Here is an 18,271-nt window from a genome sequence, read left to right as displayed (position 1 = left end):
TGATCTCGCTTACACAGACTGGTGGTAAACACATGGTACTATCCAGCATTGAGCTGCTTTGGATTGGTCTGGTATCCCCCCTGTTGCTGTTGATGACCCTGGCCGGACTGCTGATTAAAGCCCCCTTGAACATTCTGAGGATTGGAATTTGAGCCGCCGCCCGGGCCATGAAAGCCGCCGGCGCCTGAGCCGCCGCCCGAGCCATTATTGCCATTAAAGGCATTGGAATTTTTAAAGGCCTTCATGATTGCACAATCTTTCCATAGATGAGTAGCTGGCTTCTCCCTGGAGCCATGCCTTGGACAAGGCTCGTTCAACAACTGCTCAAGCATTGGGCTTGAACCGCCGGCTCGGGGAGGTGGCCTCCCTTTACGTCGCTGGTTGTTACCCTATGAGCTGGCATTGGCCACAAACTCCATGCTGCCATCAGCCTTACGCTTGTTACCTCCTTGGTTTGTCGGGTTATGCTGAGGACCCTTGCCGTTGCCGTTCTTTTTTCCCTTCCCTGTCCTTTCATCATCTGAAGCGGGGTCCTTGGTACTATCAGAGTCGGCGTACTTGACGAGAGCCGCCATCAGCGTACCCATATCATTGCAGTCGTGCTTGAGCCGCCCGAGTTTCATCTTCAGGGGCAGGAAACGACAATTCTACTCCAACATTAAGACTGCAGAGCCGGCATCCATCTTATCAGATGAATGTATTATCTCTTTGACCCGGCGAACCCAATGTGTCGTAGACTCACCCTCCCGCTGTTTACAGTTAGTCAAATCCACAATTGACATAGACTGCCTACAGGTATCTTTGAAGTTTTGAATGAAACGGGCTTTCGGCTCAGCCCAAGACCCGATAGAATTCGGCGGCAGCCCTTTCAACCAAGTGCGGGCAGTCCCATCTAACATCATGGTGAAGTACTTGGCCATCGCCGCTTCGCTGACCTCCAGCAATTCCATGGCCATCTCGTAACTCTCGATCCAGGCTCCGGGTTGTAAATCAGCCGTGTAATTAGGCACCTTCCTAGGCCCTTTGAAGTCCTTGGGTAGACGTACATTGCGGAGAGCCGGCACTAAACAAGGGACACCTCCAGTCCTCATAGGGATACCTACGTCGACGGAAGCCGTCGGATAAGCCGGGGGTGTCTGGTAAGCCATCACCTGAGGCACCTGCTCCGCCTCTTGCCGTGCTCCGTCTTGGTCTGCCGCGTGAAAGGCCCCGTTATGAGCCAGGCCGTGGCCAGGTGGCAAGTCACGGCGTCGGACATTACTTGAGCCGGTCGCTGAGACCATGTGTCTGCTATAACTCGGGCTCCGGCCTGGACGCGGGGTTGAATGGATCCTGTCCCGGCTATACGAGTACGCCTCTTGCTGCGCCAGAGCTGTCTGAAGGAGTTCTCTGACCCGGCGGGTTTCAACCGCCGTTGGAGAGTCGCCATCAATTGGGAGAGCCACCAGCCGTGCCGCCGCGGCGACCATGTTTTCCAGCGAGTTGGCATAATGACCCGGTGGTATTGGCACGTACTGAGGCGGGGCAGGGTTCACCCGGGGAGGTCCCATCACTTGGGGCTGAATTGGTGTCCCAGCACCGGGCACTATGATCTCCGGCAGGTTACTAGACCCTGCACCCGGCGTGTTGAAGAGATTTCGAGGATCGTAAACCGGAGGGAGTCGAGATTGGGCCTTTTGATGCCTCCTTCTCATGACCTCATTGGATGCGTTTTGATCCATCGTGAGCTGGAAAGACTGTGCCTGAATCAGCTGAGTCTGGGTGTCGAGAGCCGCCCTTTCTGCAGCCATCCTGATCCCCTCCGCCGCCAGATCCTCCTTGGCCTTCGCTAGATCCAACTTTAACTATGCCACCTCCGCGTCATGTTGAACTTGATCCACCGGAGCTACCGTAGCGGTCAACAGGACCGTCATCTTATCTGTAAGATCCATCAGCACCTGAGCCGATGAAGGCACCGGGCTTCCTGACCCGGAGGCGGGGTTCTGAACAGGTTGCGCGCGGCCATGAAGATTCCAACCCGACTCGGTGGTTCAAAGGGGCCCGGAATACTGTCGCCGTCGGAACAACCCCTGAGCCTGCCATCTTGAAGTTGATACAACGAGTTTGACTCATCCGTGGACGACTCGCTGTCAGAGCCGGCAGCCGTCTCATCACCACATCCAGACCCTTCAAAGAGTCCTCCATGAACACATCCGACAAAAGCGTGCTTCAAGGCAGGTAGAGCCCGGGCGGGTCGTGCGCGCTGAGCCGTCTCGATGAGATCGGCGCAGAGATCCGGCGCAGGGCCCGGCTCACCAATCTTGCCAATGAAGACATGAATTCCGCCAAAGGGGACCCGGTACCTGTACTCAACTGAGCCGGCGTCGGGGCCCCAGTTTGCATCGTCGATGTAGAGCTTGCCGCGACGACTCTTGGTCATCCGGCCCACCGCGTATCCCTTGAGCCCTTTGAAGCTGCCCTTCAAGAACTCAAATCCACCGTGCGCTGGCCCCACGGTGGGCGCCAACTGTCGTGGAATTGTCACGGCAGATGTCCTCGAGCTAGGACTTAGTCGTGGGGCCATCGCAGCTAGGAAGCTTAAAGGGGTTAAACAGGACAAGGAACACGGGGGTTATACTGGTTCGGCCCCTTACGGTGAAGGTAAAAGCCTACGTCCAGTTGAGGTGGTATTGATTATGGTTTCGATGACCAGGGAGCTTAATCGCTATGCCTGGCTCTCGACGAGATCTTACTTGTCCCTAAACCGCCGCCGGGTCGTCCCTTTATATAGAGAGGTTGACGCCCAGCGGCTCTCAGAGTCCCGGCCGGCTCATAAGAGTGTCCGGCTCGGACTCTCAACTATTCTTGCCTTACACTACAAGTCTTGCCATACGGCGGTTTATCACTACGGGCCTTAAGCCATCTCCGGGTCTTAGGCCCATCATTGACCCGCCGTCTTAAAGCTCGGTGCTGGGCTTCGCGTGATGACCACTATGAGTAACCCGGCCCCTCCTGGCGGGTGACTCTAAGGGTTATATCCTCAACATGTGTACTTGTGTGCGAGTCAATTCCATGTGCAGTAAATTAGAAGGAATTTTCAAACATATTGGTCTCACCACATGGACACATGCATACGTATGCATGGACTGACATGGCATTTTAATTCAAAAAAGAGAAAAATGATGAGAAACACATGAAACCTTGGTTGATGTAATGTCATGCCACCAAGATGATGTGGTAAAGAAATTGGCATGTTTGACGAACGTTTGGACACGCACCCCTCACAAACCGGAGCAACTCGCTAGAAGGTTCGTGGTTCCGAGAGGGAACAATGCATGTTTGATGACGAACGGGAGATAGCTTCCTCTTACGGCCTTCAAATTTTTTCCTATACGTTTAACGTGCACTAATACAACTGGCATGTGAAAATTTGGTAAATTTCGGGGGTCATTTGACCTTTTAAAGACATTTAAGTGATTTTCTAACCATTTAATGACCGTAATTCAAACTTGAACTACATCTACATGCAACGCCTAACCATAACGGTTTGAAAAATCATATTTGTGTGTACTTGTGTGCGAGTTAATTCCATGTGAAGATGATGTGGTAAAGAAATTGGCATGTTTGACAAAAGTTTGGACACACACCCCTCACAAACCAGAGCAACTCGCTAGAAGGTTCATGGTTTTGAGAGTGAACAATGCATGTTTGATGACGAACGGGAGATAACTTCCTCTTACGGCCTTGAAATTTTTTCAACGTCTAACATGCACTACTACAACTGTAATGTGAAATTTTGGAAAATTCTAGGGGTCATTTGACCTTTTAAAGACATTTAAGTGATTTTCTAACCATTTAATGACCGTAATTCAAATTTGAACTACATCTACATGCAACGCCTAACCAAAATGGTTTGAAAAATCATATCTGTGTACTTGTGCGCGAGTTAATTCCATGTGCAGTAAATGAGAAGGAATTTTCAAACATATTGGTCTCACGGCATGGACACGGCATACGCATGCATGGAGTGACATGGCATTTTAATTCAAAAAATAGAAAAATGACAAGAAACACATGAAACCTTGGTTGATGTAATGTCATGCCACCAAGATGATGTGGTATAGAAATTGGCATGTTTGACGAACGTTTGGACACACGCCCCTCACAAACCGGAGCAACTCGCTAGAATGTTCGTGGTTCCGAGAGGGAACAATGCATGTTTGATGACGAACGGGAGATAGCTTCCTCTTACGGCCTTCAATTTTTTTCCTACGTTTAACGTGCACTAATACAACTGTAATGTGAAAATTTGGTAAATTTCAGGGGTCATTTGACCTTCTAAAGACATTTAAGTGATTTTCTAACCATTTAATGACCATAATTCAAATTTGAACTACATCTACATGCAACGCCTAAACAAAACGGTTTGAAAAATCATATTTTTGTGTACTTGTGTGCGAGTTTATTCCATGTGCAGTAAATTCGAATGAATTTTCAAACATATTGGTGTCAAGGCATGGGCACATGCATGGAGTGCATGCCATGGCATTTTAATTTCAAAAAATTAAAAAATGATCAGAAAAACATGAAACCTTGCTTGTTTTAATGTCATGCCACCAAGATGATGTGGTAAAAAAATTGGCCTGTTTGACGAAAGTTTCGACACACACCCCTCACAAACCGGAGCAACTCACTAGAAGGTTCGTGGTTCCGAGAGGGAACAATGCATGTTTGCTGACGGGCAGGAGATAGCTTCCTCTTAGGGCCGTCAAATTTTTTCCTATGTTTAACGTGCACTAATACAACTGTCATGTGAAAATTTGGAAATTGTCAGGGGTCATTTGACCTTTTAAAGACATTTAAGTGATTTTCTAACCATTTAATGAGAGTTATTCAAATTTGAACTACATCTACAAGCAACGCCTAACCAAAACGGTTTGAAAAATCATATTTTTGTGTACTTGTGTGCGAGTTAAAAAATCATCAGATGATGTAAATATCTGATGTTCAAAAAAGAAAATGTAAAGATCTGGCAAGACAACCGGCCCCCACACGATTGGCACTCTATCTCGCGGCTCGAGATTTGGTAGGTGATTGGCGGGGGTCATTAATCAGACACGGTTCTGTATTGGGAACCGTCAGCTATTCTGTTCACACACAGATTTGCTGCGGGAATTGTGTGTAATTCAAACTACAGTACTCGTAAATTCCGGCGACCGACGTGTGTATTGTCCCCGTCGATCTAGATTCTGACCGCCAATAAATACTACCTTGCTCACGTCGTCCCGCCTGCATTCTCATCTACATCCTCCCCTTGCTCGCCCCTCTCTCTCTCTCAAATCTCTGCCATGGCGCCGGCGGTCTGCCCACGCGCCGACGAGGAGTTGCCACCCACCGAGGACGCTCACTCGATTAGCAGCGACGAGGACCCGTATGCGCCACCTGACGAGGTTGCGCCGGACCCCCCAACTTTGGATTGGTTTTGGGGCCAGTACAATCTTTGTCTGTGGAAGTCACTGCCGCCGGCTGAGAAAGCCAAGCAAGTGGCGTTCAAGAAGGAGATGGCGGAGGAGGAAGCCAGGTACCAGGCGGCTTGTGAAGCCCGTGATGCCGCTTGGAAAAAGGAGGCGGCGGAGCTTTAGGGGCGGGCGTGTCGTCATGCCGAGGAGGTGTATGAAGACGGGTACTTCGCGAGGAAGGTCATAGGCGTTGGGCGCCTCATCGCTGCGTGGAGGTGGGCCGATAAGCTCCAGCGTGCCACCGACGAGGAGCTCCGGTGGGCGCCCAACAAAATGGCAAGATCGGCCGCGCGCGTCGCCAGCAAGAGGCAGATCGGTACGTCAAGCGCTGCGAGGCGGAGGAGTCAGAGTACTGCCTCGGCACTGGGAACACGCCGCGCACCAGGGAGCTGCTGGCGAGGGGCTGCCGGAATACTGGCCCCAGGAGGGATTATTAGTTTTAGTATTGTTCATTTTCAATTTTATGCATTGTACCTAGTAGTTAAGTATCATCACGTATATGTGATGATATTATATATATATATATATATATATATATATATATATATATTCTGTGATGATCTAATGAAAAATTAATATATACATATATTATGAATTCCATTTTCTATCTGTTTTTGTATACTAATTTGAATCTAGCAGTTATCATCCACATATATACAAAATGGAAAGCGTATATACACACATTGAACAGAACATATAAGAATGGAAAACAGAGTACACACATTGAAACAGAGCAATAAACAAAGCAATACTATGATTGCTGTGAATACAAAGCTATCCACGTCGAAACAATTTTTCAAAATAAAACGCATCTATGAGACCATGACCAGCAGCCCTTGCCTAGGGTAGCTCTTGGCTCTGCCTGAACTCGTGCAGGCGTTCGTCCAAGCGGTCGACACGCTCGCGGTACATCTGGAGCGCGACCTCGAGCTCCAAGTTGGCTATTTCATTGGAGATCACCAGCTCGAGGATGCGACGGCCATGTTCCTCTACTACGCCTAGGTGGACACCTGGGCCAAGGAGGCGGTCGAGCCTACGGACCAAAGCGTTGGCATCCAGCGGGCCGCGGACAAGGTGAACGGTGGCACCCATGCGAACGGCACGACAGGCGTCCGGTGCAAGTACGGCGTGGCCGACATTTGGTGCAAGTACGGCGCTGAGGGTCTCTGCCCACTCCTGGCGAGGAATGGGGGTACTAACGGGACGTGTACCCACATGCGACGCTGTGTCGACAGCAGGCAAGCGCCGATGGATCCGCTCTTGCTGTGCGGCGCGCCGCGCCTCTCGCTCTGCGGCGCTCCAACGGTCTCGCCGTGCGGCGAGCCGCAGCCTATCGGCGCGAACGCGCCTAGCTTGCTCTGCGGCGCGCCATCAATCATGTTGTGCGGCGAGCTGTAGCCTGTCGGCGCTGACATGCCTATCTTGATCCGCGGCGCTCAAGCGCCATGCGCCAAAGGTCTGCTCAACCCTGGCGATGACGCGCATCACAGCGCCGTCCATCGCGTTGCCGGGGAGTGCCTCGGCCTCGACGGGCCGTGGCGCCTGCTTGTTTTCCTCGTCGACGAGGTTGATGGCAGAGGCAGCGCTTTGGTAGGTTGGCATGCTTGGAAAAGGTGGATCTGCTACAGGCTGCGCTTGTTGCCTCCATGTGTCGCGCGCCCCCTATGCGCAATATAGCAGGGTTGCGGGAAACAGGTGAGGAAATGGCAGGAAACGGTGGCGTGTTCATAAAACGCCATCAATTAATGAAAACTTAGCATCGAGCTAGCACAAGAAGTAGATGATGATCAGATGAACACGGACCACACCAGGGATCCCGTCGGTGATGAATTCATCAATCCCAAACAGTTGAATACTAGCAAGCGTTCGCCCACAACACACACGGCCTATTCCATCACAAATAGGTCGGATGGATCAACAGTATGCCACGTATCGCACATTGTCAAAAAGTAATGCGGTAGACCTTCTTTAACATGTGTTAAAAATAAAAATAAATAAATAACAAGGACCTCGAGGTTAAATTAGCTGAGGGAATGGGGCATTTCGGTCATTTGACCGAAATGACCCATCCCATCACCTAATTTAACATCGACACAACTTCCCATCCAGTCACCCATCCGATGGCTGCTCCAGCCTGAGCACACTTAACTTGATAGTTTTCTTACATAAGCTACTGGTGGAACAGCTAGTCCTTGCTGATAGGAATGCCTCTTCGCATCCTTATGGCGTATCTGGATGACCGCCCGTCCCACAATGGCCAATAGATGTTGTGTAGACAGAGCATATCACATACGTCTTATTAGAAGCAATCGTCTGCGTTACTATCGGTCTTCACACACATTTCTGATTACAGACTTGTTTGCCGCGTATCACACACATCTTGTTATATTGAACCATTTTTGTTCTCTTGCCTAATCACAAATAGTTCATCCGAGTGAACCGTATGATGTACATCGCACACACCTTTGATCACGTTGACGTTTCTTTTGTGTTGCCTAATCACAAACAGTTCATCCGAGTGAACATTATATTGTGTATCGCACACGCCTCCATCTGGCTGCCCATTTGTTTTGTTCCTCCTCATCGCAAACAGTTCATTGAACTAAACCGTATGACCTTCATCGCACACGCAACTAAAACCTGAACCGTGTTTGATGCATCCGTCATCGCAAACATTTTACACATTTCTGACGGTTTTCATATAACATCGTTTGCGATTATGGCATCGCACACAGTTTCTCGAAGGGTCTCTGAACGTAGTGTCGCGTTAGCAGCATCCTGCAGTAGTGCGGTGCTCTTAATTAAACAAAACAAAGAGTACTACTACGGCTGATGCTCGTCGATCTCCGCCGCCGCCTCCATGTCCAGCTCGCGCCCGACGGTCTCCTAGGGAAGGGGCTCCATGGCATCCATCGCACCATACTCGGCAAGCATCACGCCATCCGTGTCCGCCATCTCTTTGGAAAAGGCCGCCATGAGCTGGGTGTGGGTGGCCGCGATCTGGGCTTGGACGGGCTCCGTCGTCGCAAGGTATGCGGCGAAGGAACGGACGGCTGCTCGAACGCTCTCGGTGATTGCCAACTCTTTGGCCGTGGGTTGCCGACCGTTGTCGGAGAAGCTTCGTTCGATTTGTGCGGTGACCGCCAGGAGCTGGGCGCGGGCGGCCTCGACATGGTCGTGGGCGGCCTCCATCGGGGCTAAGGTCGCCACTGCGGAACGGACAGCTGTTGCGCCTCTCTCGCCAGTTGCTATCCCCGAGGCGGATGTTGCTGCCGCCACCTGAGAAGCAACAGCGGCCGTTTGGGCTGCCTTGGCTGCCCGGTCGCAGATTGCGGCTGCACTCATGCACCTTGTTAGCACGCGCATGGCGGCTGCGACCGCGCTCTTGCCGGAGTGGGTTACCGAAGTTGCCCTCACGACGCGAGTCTACGTGCCCATCTTTCACCGGCGATGATTGAATAGTGAAATGATATTTGGGGAGCAAGCTAGTGTGCTTGAGACGCCGGCTATGGACTGTAGCCGACGCACCTTCTCGTGTAAGCCATAGGCGTACTGTATATACATCGACGGTGCTCCAGGATATTTTGTGCTGCATCTCACACTGTTGGTGATAATAAACTGTGTGCGATCTACTTGATTTTTCATCTTGATTTGAATTACATAATGGGGTCACAGCGGCAATGGACGGTGTTTGAATTACTAGACCTTTTATCTGCAGTGAACATGCCACTATATGTGTGTCGTAAAAGAATTGGAATTATTCAGGGTTCCTTTGAACATTTCATACATTGAATTAGTTTTCTAGCCATTTCAGGTGCACAATTCAAAATTAAACTACATGCACATGCTCCGGTGCACCAACATGGGTTGTAAAATCATATATGTGCCCATGGGTTTATGCTTATGTCCCATGCAAGAAATGGGGATGAAATTCGAACACCACGGCACCATGGCTCTCCAGCAAACGTCGACATACTTGCTTTTGTAATTCTAGTAAATCCAAAATTCGTCCAAAATTCATGAAACTTGGCATGCTATCATGGAGCAGCATCAACATGCCGTGGAATGTTGTCCCATTTGGGGCAGGTTTGGGTATAAGCTTCTCATAAACCAGAGCTTCTCACAACAAGTGTGATGGTTTCGGTACGGAACATTTCACCTTTCTAGACGAAACGATATTCGTTGCCTCTTATTGCTTTAAAAATATTTCTCGTGTCAACCTAGAACAACAGGAGTGCTGTGTCAATTTTTGGGATTTTTTGGGGTTCGTTTGGACATTTTTATGCATTAATCGAGTTTTCAATGCATTTATGTGCCTAATTCAAATTTGAACTACATGCACATGCTCCAGTGCATATAAATTGGTTGAAAATTCAAATATGTGTCCTTGGTTGCATGCTTAGGTCCCATGCAAGAAATGGGAATGAATTTCAAACACCAGGGCACCGTTGATTGCCGGCAAAACGTTGAGATACCTGGTTTTTAAATTCTAGTAAATCCAAAACTCGTCTGAAATTCATGAAACCTGGCATGCTATCATGGAGCGGCATCGACATGTCGTGGTAAATTTTTTGTCTCATTTCGGGCAGGTTTGGGTATATGCTTCTCATAAACAAGAGCTTCTCACAACAAGCATGATGGTTTCGGTAGGGAACGTCCCACCTTTGGGGACGAAACGATATCCATTGCCTCTTATTGCTTTCAAAAAATTTCTCGTGTCAACATAGAACGACAGGAGTGTTGTGTCAATTTTTGTAATTTTTTGGGGTTCGTTTGGACATTTTTATGCATTAACTGAGCTTTCAATGCATTTATGTGGATAATTCAAATTTGAACTACATGCACATGCTCAAGTGCATATAAATTGGTTGAAAAATCAAATCTGTGTCCTTGGGTGCATGCTTAGGTCCCATGCAAGACATGGTAATGAATTTCAAACACCAGGGCACCGTTGATTGCCGGCAAAAGGTTAAGATACCTGGTTTTTAAATTCTAGTAAATCGAAAACTCATCTAAAATTCATGAAACTTGGCATGCTATCATGGAGCGGCATCAACATACCGTGGTAAATTTTTTGTCCCATTTGGGGTAGGTTTGGGTATATGCTTCTCACAAACAAGAGCTTCTCACAACAAGCATGATGGTTTCGGTAGGGAATGTCCCACCTTTGGGGACGAAACGATATCCATTGCATCTTATTGCTTTCAAAAAATTTCTCGTGTCAACATAGAACAACAGGAGTGTTGTGTCAATTTTTGTGATTTTTCGGGGTTCGTTTGGACATTTTTATGCACTAACTGAGTTTTCAATGCATTTATGTGCATAATTCAAATTTGAACTACAGGCACATGCTCCAGTGCATATAAATTGGTTGAAAAATTCAAATATGTGTCCTTGGGTGCATGCTTAGGTCCCATGCAAGAAATGGGAATGAATTTCAAACACTAGAGCATCGTTGATTGCCGGCAAAACATTGCGATACCTGGTTTTTAAATTCTAGTAAATCCAAAACTCGTGTGAAATTCATTAAACTTGGCATGCTATCATGGAGAGGCATCAACATGCCGTGGTAAATTTTTTGTCCCATTTGGGGCAGGTTTGGGTATATGCTTCTCACAAAGCAGAGCTTCTCACAACAAGCATGATGGTTTCGGTTGGGAACGTCCCACCTTTGGGGACGAAACGATATCCATTGCCTCTTATTGCTTTCAAAACTTTTCTCGTGTCAACATAACAGGAGTGTTGTGTCAATTTTTGTGATTTTTCGGGGTTCGTTTGGACATTTTTATGCATTAACTGATTTTTCAGTGCATTTATGTGCATAATTCAAATTTGAACTACATGCACATGCACCAGTGCATATAAATTGGTTGAAAAATCAAATATGTGTCCTTGGGTGCATGCTTAGGTCCCATGCAAGAAATGGGAATGAATTTCAAACACCAGGGCACCGTTGATTGCCGGCAAAACGTTGAGATACCTGGTTTTTAAATTCTAGTAAATCCAAAACTCGTCTGAAATTCATGAAACTTGGCGTGCTATCATGGAGCGGCATCAACATGCCGTGGTAAATTTTTTGTCCCATTTGGGGCAGGTTTGGGTATATGCTTCTCACAAACCAGAGCTTCTCACAACAAGCATGATGGTTTCGGTAGGGAACGTCCCACCTTTGGGGACGAAATGATATCCATTGCCTCTTACTGCTTTCAAAAAATTTCTCGTGTCAACATAGAACAACAGGAGTGTTGTGTCAATTTTTGTGATTTTTGGGGTTCGTTTGGACATTTTTATGCACTAACTGAGTTTTCAATGCATTTATGTGCATAATTCAAATTTAAACTACATGCACATGCTCCAGTGCATATAAATTGGTTGAAAAATCAAATATGTGTCCTTGGGTGCATGCTTAGGTCCCATGCAAGACATGGTAATGAATTTCAAACACCAGGGCACCGTTGATTGCCGGGAAAACGTGAGATACTTTATTTTTAAATTATAGTAAATCCAAAAACTCGTATGAAATTCATGAAACTTGGCATGCTATCATGGAATGGCACCCGACATGCTGTGGTATTTTTCGTTTCCATTTTGAGAGAATGCGCACTCGAATAATGACAGCCAACAAAGGCATTTTGAAAAATAGCTGCCACTTTAATATCTCAAACGTTTGTATAATTCAAACCGTGTGCGTTCTGTTAACCATTCACGTGACGCCACATGTCTTGGTTTTAATGGTTGTAGGAGGTGCCGTGAGGACAGCTGCTTGACCTTGACTAAACGGGATGCGTGCAAGCAAAGTCCGTTGCGCAGGCTGATCGAGAGGCGTGCAAGCTGTCCTCCAATGCACAGGCTCACCGGGAAGCATGCGAGTTGTACGCTGTGCAGGCTCATTGGGAAGCGAGCCTTTGACTTCCATGGCCGCCCGCCTTGCTCGCATCCTCTCCATTAATGGCGCCCAAGCTGCACTTTAATTCGTTTTTTAAATATAAAACCGTCATCGCAAACGTTTTAGTTAGAACACCCGTATGCAAACCGACTGCTTCCCCAGGAAGCCAAGAGAAAATGTACCGAGCAGGATTTCTGCAGCTCTTGATCGCAAACGTTTTAGATAGAACACCCGTATGCAATGTGAGAGCAGCAAAAACTCGACAGCTGAACCGACCAAACTTTTCCCCAATTGTTGCCAACCACGTACCGAAATAGCTAGTTCAACTATATATACTAGCTAATTTTAAGTACGTTGTACAGTTCCACCACATCTATAGTCTGATGAACTGAACAAAATAGCCCCAAAACATGGACCTCAAGGTTAATTCAACTAATAGGACGGAGCATTATATACATTCAACGCAATTAAATGTTTTCCAAAAAAAGTGATATAATTTCTGTGAAACTTATAAGTCATTTATGTCAAATTAACCTCTGTGTACTTGTTCTCGAATTAACCCCCGGGCCTTTTTGCTGCGTATCACACACATCTTGTTAAGCTGAACCGTTTATGTTCTCTTCCCTAATCGAAAACAGTTCATTCGACTGAACCATATGCCCTATATCACACACACCTTGATCTGGCTGACCGTTTCTATTGCTTTCCCTAATAGCAAACAGTTCATCGGAGCGAACCGTATGCCGTATATCACAAACGCATTTATATGGCTTCCCGTTTCTATTGTTCTGTCTAATCGCAAACAGTTCGTTTGGATCAACCGTATGCCTTGCATCGCACACGCAACTAAAATTTGAACCGTGTTTGATGCATCCGTCATCGCAAACGTTTTGCACCTTTTTTGACAGTTTTTTACACCACCGTTTGCGGTTATGGCATTGTACACAGTTTCATCGAAGGGTCTCTGATCGTAGTGTCACGTTAGCAGCATCCTGCAGTAGTGATGTGGTGTTTGCCTAGGATCTTTTGCTAGCCAAAAATTCGTACTAAGTAGAGATACTACTTGTGCATCCAAAAACCCTTAAACCCAGTTTCTTGCCATGAGTTTCCACCATACCTACCTATGGATTGAATAAGATCCTTCAAGTAAGTTGTCATCGGTGCATAAAGCAATAAAAATTGCTCCTAAATATGTTTGATTTTTTATTGTAAGGGAAAATTGAGCGTTGTACGAACTTGTGATGGCAAAGTAATAAAAGTGGCGGACTGCATAACAAAGGTTGCTATCATAAGAGGCAATATAATGTGATGTTCCTTTGCATTAAGAGTTTGGGCATCCAAATAAAAAGCGCATGACAACCTCTGCTTCCCTCTGCGAAGGGCCTATCTTTTACTTTTTAGTATTTACTTTTATGCAAAGAGTCAATAGTATGCATCTCTATGATAAATGAGTTGGGAGGCAAAATATTAAGCCCCTGTCTTTCTTTGTGTTCGATGGATGCCATTTTTTCTAAGAATATGCTTTGAGTAGTAACAATCATGGAAGACTATATGATGATTGAGTATGTGGAGCTCTTACTTAGACTCTGTTGAATAAGTTGAATTGCAATTGTTTGGTGACTAAGAATATAGGTTGTGGAGTTTCAAGAGAATTCATTGTTTGAACCTTAACATGTGAACTGGTTGCTACTTTAACATGAAAAGTTTTATGAGAAAGAATTGTTGTTATGATGCTAGGAAAAGTGATTGAAATTATCATTGATCAAACTTGTGCACTTTGCTAGCATTCACACTTCATAAATTATTTCTTTTATCATTTACTTACTCGAGGACGAGTAGGAATTAAGCTTGGGGATGTTGACGTCTCCAATGTATCTATAATTTATGAAGTATTCATGCCATGTTTACAACAATTTTATATGGTTTTGGTATGATTTGCACGGAACTAACCCGGACTGACGTTGTTTTGAGCAGAACTACCGTGGTGTTGTTTTTTGTGCAGAAATGAAAGTTCTCCAAATGAGCTGAAACTTTTTGATGATTTTTTTGGAACAAAAGAGACCCCCAAAGCTTCGTGGAAGGACCAGAAGATGAAGGAGTAGGGCACAAGACACCGAGGCATGCCAGGGGGCCCAGGCGCATCCCGGTGGGTTGTGCTCACCTCGAGGCCCATCTTCACGTGAAACCAACGCCAAAAAATCCTATAAATAGAGAAACCCCCAGGGGTAACCCTAGATCATAAGTTCCACCACCGCAAGCCTCTGTAGCCATGAAAAACCAATCTACACCCTGTTCCGGCACTCTGACGGAGGGGGAAATCATCACCGGTGGCCATCTTCATCATCCCAGCGGCCACCATGATGAGGAGGGAGTAGTCCACCCTCGGGGCTGAGGGTTTGTACCGGTAGCTATGTGTTTAATCTCTCTCTCTCTCTCACTCGTGTTCTTGAGATGGCATGATCTTGATGTATCACGGGCTTTGTTAATACGCTAATAGGAAAATGCTTATACACAGGAGCTTAGTAGTAGCGCTAGAAAATAGTCACCGCTGCTGCTAGTTAGCAGTAGCTGAAGGAAATATGCCCTCGAGGCAATAATAAAGTTATTATTTATTTCCTTATTTCATGATAAATGTTTATTATTCATGCTAGAATTGTATTAACCGGAAACTTAGTACATGTGTGAATACATAGACAAACAGAGTGTGACTAGTATGCCTCTACTTGACTAGCTCGTTGAATCAAAGATGGTTAAGTTTCCTAGCCATAGACATGAGTTGTCATTTGATTAACGGGATCAAATCATTAGAGAATGATGCGATTGACTTGACCCATTCCGTTAGCTTAGCATTTGATCGTTTAGTATATTTCTATTGCTTTCTTCATGACTTATACATGTTCCTATGACTATGAGATTATGAAACTCCTGAATACTGGAGGAACACTTTGTGTGCTACCGAACATCAAAACAGAACTGGGTGATTATAAAGGTGCTCTATAGGTGTCTCCGATGGTACTTCTTGAGTTGGCATAGATCAAGATTAGGATTTGTCACTCCGATTATCGGAGAGGTATCTCTGGGCCCTCTCGGTAATGCACATCAATATAAGCCTTGCAAGCAATGTGACTAATGAGTTAGTTGCGGGATGATGCATTACGGAATGAGTAAAGAGACTTGCCGGTAACGAGATTGAGCTAGGTATTGAGATACCGACGATCGAATCTCGGGCAAGTAACATACCGATGACAAAGGGAACAACGTATGTTGTTATGCGGTTTGACCGATAAAGATCTTCGTAGAATATGTGGGAACCAATATGAGCATCCAGGTTCCGCTATTGGTTATTGACCAGAGACGTGTCTCGGTCATGCCTACATAGTTCCCTAACCTGTAGGGTCCGCACGCTTAAAGTTCTGTGACGATCGGTATTATGGGTTTTTGTGTTTTGATGTACCGAAGGTAGTTTGGAGTCCCGGATATGATCACAGACATGACGAGGAGTCTCGAAATGGTCGAGACATAAAGATCGATATATTGGACGACTATGTTTGGACTTTGGAAAGGTTCCGGGCAACTTCAGACAAATACCGGAGTACCGGGGGGTTATCGGAACCCCCCGGGGAGTACAATGGGCCTTACGGGCCATACTGGAGAAGAGGAGGGGCGGCCAGGGCAGTCCGCGCGCCCCCTCCCCCCTAGTCTGAATTGGACAAGGAAGGGGTGCGGCGCCCCCCTTTTTCCTTCCCGTCTCTCCTCCTTCCTTCCCTCCTACTCTTCCTCTTGGAAGGGGGGGGGGAATCCTACTCCCGGTGGGAGTAGGACTCCCCTATGGCGCGCCCTAGAGAGGGCCGGCCCTCCCCCTCCTCCACTCCTTTATATACGGGGGAGGGGGCACCCCATAGACACACAAGTTGATCACTTGATCTTTTAGCCGTGTGCGGTGCCCCCCTCCACCATAATCCACCTCGGTCATATCGTAGCGGTGCTTAGGCGAAGCCCTGCGTCGGTAGCAACATCATCACCATCATCACACCGTCGTGCTGACAGAACTCTCCCGTGAAGCTCTGCTGGATCGGAGTTCGTGGGACGTCACCGAGCTGAACGTGTCCTGAACTCGGAGGTGCCGTGCGTTCGGGACTTGGATCGGTCGCATCGTGAAGATGTACGACTACATCAACCACGTTCTCATAACGCTTCCGCTTATGGTCTACGAGGGTACATGGACAACACTCTCCCCTCTTGTTGCTATGCATCACCATGATCTTGCGTGTGCGTAGATTTTTTTTTTTGAAATTACTATGTTCCCCAACAGTGGCATCCGAGCCAGGTTTATGCGTAGATGTTATATGCACGAGTAGAACACAAGTGAGTTGTGGGCGATACAAGTCATACTGCTTACCAGCATGTCACACTTTGATTCGACGGTATTGTTGGATGAAGCGGCCCGGACCGACATTACGCGTACGCTTACGCAAGACTGGTACTACCGACGTGCTTTGCACACAGGTGGCTGGCGGGTGTCAGTTTCTCCAACTTTAGTTGAATCGAGTGTGGCTACGCCCGGTCCTTGTGAAGGTTAAAACAACACTAACTTGACGAAATATCATTGTGGTTTTGATGCATAGGTACGAACGGTTCTTGCTCAGCCCGTAGCAGCCACGTAAAACATGCAACAACAAAGTAGAGGACGTCTAACTTGTTTTTGCAGGGCATGTTGTGATGTGATATGGTCAAGGCATGATGCTATATTTTATTGTATGAAATGATCATGTTTTGTAACGGAGTTATCGGCAACTGGCAGGAGCCATATGGTTGTCGCTTTATTGTATGCAATGCAATCGCCCTGTAATTGCTTTACTTTATCACTAAGCGGTAGCGATAGTCGTAGAAGCAATAGTTGGTGAGACGACAACGATGCTACGATGGAGATCAAGGTGTCGCGCCGGTGACGATGGTGATCATGACGGTGCTTTGGAGATGGAGATCAAAGGCACAAGATGATGATGGCCATATCATATCACTTATATTGATTGCATGTGATGTTTATCCTTTATGCATCTTATTCTGCTTTGGTTGATGGTAGCATTATAAGATGATCTCTCACTAAATTTCAAGGTACAAGTGTTCTCCCTGAGTATGCACCGTTGCCAAAGTTCGTCGTGCCAAGACACCACGTGATGATCGGGTGTGATAAGCTCTACGTTCATATACAACGGGTGCAAGCCAGTTTTGCACACGCAGAAATACTCGGGTTAAACTTGACGAGCCTAGCATATGCAGATGTGGCCTCGGAACACTGGAGACCGAAAGGTCGAGCGTGAATCATATAGTAGATACGATCAACATAGTGATGTTCACCATTGAAAACTACTCCATCTCACGCGATGATCGGACATGGTTTAGTTGATATGGATCACGTGATCACTTAGATGATTAGAGGGATGTCTATCTAAGTGGGAGTTCTTAAGTAATATGATTAATTGAACTTTAATTTATCATGAACTTAGTCCTGGTAGTATTAGTATATCTATGTTGTAGATCAATAGCTCGCGTTTAGCTCCCCTGTTTTATTTTTGATATGTTCCTAGAGAAAACTAAGTTGAAAGATGTTAGTAGCAATGATGCGGATTGGATCCGTGATCTGAGGATTATTCTCATTGCTGCATAGAAGAATTATGTCCTTGATGCACCGCTAGGTGATAGACCGATTGCAGGAGCAGATGCAGACGTTATGGACGTTTGGCAAGCTCGATATGATGACTACTTGATAGTTTAGTGCACCATGCTTTATGGCTTAGAATCGGGGCTTCAAAGACGTTTTGAATGCCACGGAGCATATGAGATGTTCCAAGAGTTGAAATTAGTATTTCAGACTCATGCCCATGTA

The sequence above is a fragment of the Aegilops tauschii genome, chromosome 2 (assembly GCF_002575655.3).
Source record: "Aegilops tauschii subsp. strangulata cultivar AL8/78 chromosome 2, Aet v6.0, whole genome shotgun sequence".
NCBI lineage: Eukaryota > Viridiplantae > Streptophyta > Magnoliopsida > Poales > Poaceae > Aegilops > Aegilops tauschii.
The sequence above is the reverse complement of the archived record's forward strand: the minus strand, read 5'-3'. Positions refer to the sequence as shown.